Source organism: Phaethon lepturus, unplaced genomic scaffold (genome assembly GCF_000687285.1).
Source record: "Phaethon lepturus isolate BGI_N335 unplaced genomic scaffold, ASM68728v1 scaffold3620, whole genome shotgun sequence".
Taxonomy (NCBI): domain Eukaryota; kingdom Metazoa; phylum Chordata; class Aves; order Phaethontiformes; family Phaethontidae; genus Phaethon; species Phaethon lepturus.
The window spans coordinates 55,968-59,048 of NW_010513867.1; the positions used below are offsets into that span (position 1 = coordinate 55,968).

General features: G+C 38.9%; 1 protein-coding gene across 1 annotated transcript in view; it reads right to left on the reverse strand.

Annotated features, from left to right (window-relative positions):
- The window catches only part of PHLPP1 (PH domain and leucine rich repeat protein phosphatase 1), a gene marked incomplete at its 5' end in the record, with an annotated part of 66,284 nt that overhangs the window by 23,393 nt on the left and 39,810 nt on the right, over positions 1–3,081 (reverse strand). The window lies entirely within an intron of this gene.

The following is a 3,081-nucleotide window of genomic DNA, read 5'->3' on the forward strand; positions in this document are numbered from 1 at the left end:
AATGGTTCCAGACTCAGCCTGGAGTTTTCCCTATCAGCTGTAGCACTCGCATGAATTCTCTGGTTTTGCAGCATCTGGTAATGAGAAATGAAGAGATTATCTGGCTGCCTCTGTGGTGCTCATCTTGCCAAGAAAATCCCCACCCTACAAGAGAAATCCTTGCTAACATGATCAAGATGTGCATATTTTCAGTGCAATAAACAGAACCAAGTTCTGTCTTGGTCAGAGAAATGTTTCATAGGCTACTTCTCAATTTTTCTTCAAGTAACAGTTTAAAACAGAGAATTCATTAAAAAGCAGACCAACAAAATATCCCTAAATGATACTCTTCAGCAAAGAATTACACCTTTTCATTGTTTTTTGAAGGATCAAGGCAGAAAAGCTATGTTTGTTGATTATTCTATGAAGAGAACAGAGGTTTTTCAGTTTTCTTCCCTTTTTTTGTGTGAAAGTGATATTCTCTTTGTGCACCAACTTCCCTCCCTTCCTCAGATGTTCTAGATGTCAAAGCCCACCAGTGCTTGTGCTGAAGTTTGCCCAAGGCACTTCACACCCACTTCATCAAATATTCAGGATCGAGAAGGAGAAAGTCTTTATAATTCACAGCATGAGACTTCATATCCAGACAAGATATCATCTATCAGTTGCATCAACCCGAATACCTTTCCAAAAAAATAACCTCATCTTTTCAAGGCTGCAAAAGGTAAGTCATCTTATGGACACATAAATGTTCTGTAAGGTAAAGTGATTTGTTGAGCATTACATGCTGGGTAGAGACCATGGCAGACCGCTCGGGAAACCCAGTTCTCTTGGCATGTCTGGCAGTCCAGATTGTGCTTCCCAGGGGACACTTGGAGAAGAAAAGCATTTTACCTTTTTAAAACAAACAAACCAAACACCTGAACACCTTTCCCTGGCCCAAACCCGTTTCTGTTGACACTTAGCTGCTGACAGATGTGAACATTTGAAAACAAAATAGAAAGAAAGCTATTTCCTGTAGGAAATTCCAAACTTAAAAACTGGACATTGTGCACTAATCTGCACTGCTGCTTTCCTTCACAGCTATCACTTCTGCAGCAGTCGTAGGAGCACCAGCATGGACAAGCCACTTGCAAGCCAAGTCATCTAAACCAGTAAAGAGGCAGGGAGCAAGGGGGAAAATCCCACCCAAGCCAACTGTTTCTATTATCATCACAAGTGAAGGAGGCTGCAGCAATGAGATGCCAGAATGGGTAAGCTCCATTAACCTCCTGCGACGGTATGTGACTTTGTTAATACCTGCAGAAGACTTTGGAAACTTGTGTCCTGTACTGCTCGAAAGCTGCAGAACAGGAAAAAATCCCCAAGCCTGAATCAGCCATTTAACACTGTTACTCAACATGTTTTTTAATTCTACCTCTTCTCAGCACTCTTTTGGCAAGCTCTGGAAATCTACCCCCAATTCTGGTTTTTGCCTGTACTTGTTCATTTTGGTACCAAAAAAAAAAAAAAAAAAAGTGAAAAGCTGTCTACAGTTTTGTAGCTCAAGTTTAAAAAAAGTGAGTTGCAGTATGAAAGAATTTATTCAGGTTCTTTCTCACTGCCAAAATTGCACTAATCTACATCCTAGACCTATAAACTATTTTTAATACAAATTTTACAAAATTATTTCTCTCTTTGCTTCAAAGATTCCAGTAGCTTTCTGAATCTTACTTAAAGGTTTCTTTCCTTTCCAACAGACAGGAATTATAACTTGAGGCCTGTAAACAGGATTTTTTAAGTTGACCTAAATTCGCAACTTCCTGTAAAAAAGCTTTTTACAAGGTTTCATTTCTTAAGTTCATACAATCTCTAATGTACAATAGATTGGAAAGTCATCCACAACACAATTACAACTGCTCATGTGAAACATCCTTGCCACATGAACAGGCTATGAATTGCACCACTTTTAAACAGAAATGTGCCAGATAACTGCATTATTACAGTAGCAGTTTTTCTAAGTTTCAATGCTTTGACTGCACTTTTATGTAAAGTCTCCACTGAAACAGTAAATTGACATCAGAATAATTTTGCTGATAATCAATTTGTTCCAAAAATGGTACCCTTTTGGATGGGTTAAATGTGGACAGGTATGCAAGTTCTTTAAAGAAAATCAAGGCTGAAATGTCATATTGTTTTTTCCAGAACCAAACCCCTGTCCTAGTAAAGTCCACCTTTTGAAAGATAATTTTTAACCAAAACAATAAATTCCTCAGAACATTACTGTTCAAGAGTACATGAAATTAAGAATTTATTTAGAAACTATCTCAACCACCAACCTGTTTCTCCAACTCCCAATACTGTGAATCCCCAGAAATTTAAGCAGAGGTTCATGACAGAATGGACAACAGTATAAAAATAAGGGTTTTGCAATACTCATAATTGGGTGAGGACCTGTGACAGTGAGATCGCCATTACTTCTGCTTCTCCACCTCTCAAGAAACCCAGGTGCTATGTGCTCCTTTTGTCACAGTTAGGATCAGAAATAAAACCCCACAGCACACAGTCTCACCGTCCGTTACATTATGCATGGGTTGAGCCCTCAGTAATCAATCCCATGACCGTATGTGGAAGTGCAGAGGTACAAGGAACGCTGACACCAAGCAGGGCAAGTCCATCCACCATCCCCAGACTATGCTACCAACCTCCCATATTTCAATCACAGACACTTTACAGGACGTGTTCATACGCAGGAAGAAAGATTATAAAGACTCTGAGACTAAAGAAACAGCATCATAAAAATAAGAATTCAGAAAGCAGATCAAGTGGTGACACCAGCTAAATTAGGGACAAACATCTGAAAAGCATAAAAAATTAACAAAGCGAGGACAGGGGAATAAATGAGTTATTCTGACAGCCTTATGCACAGATTTTGTTTTGTTTGACAGGTATAAATAAGTTCTAGCCTCTGACTGAAGGGGGAAAAAAGCTTTCACACTCCATCAAACAAGCCTAAGAAATGCATATTTAAAGAAACTGCCACTAACCCATCTCAGTGTATGTAGTAGAAAATAGCATGTGCTTCACTTTACAGATAGATTTCAAGAAGTAGGTGTTCAGCAG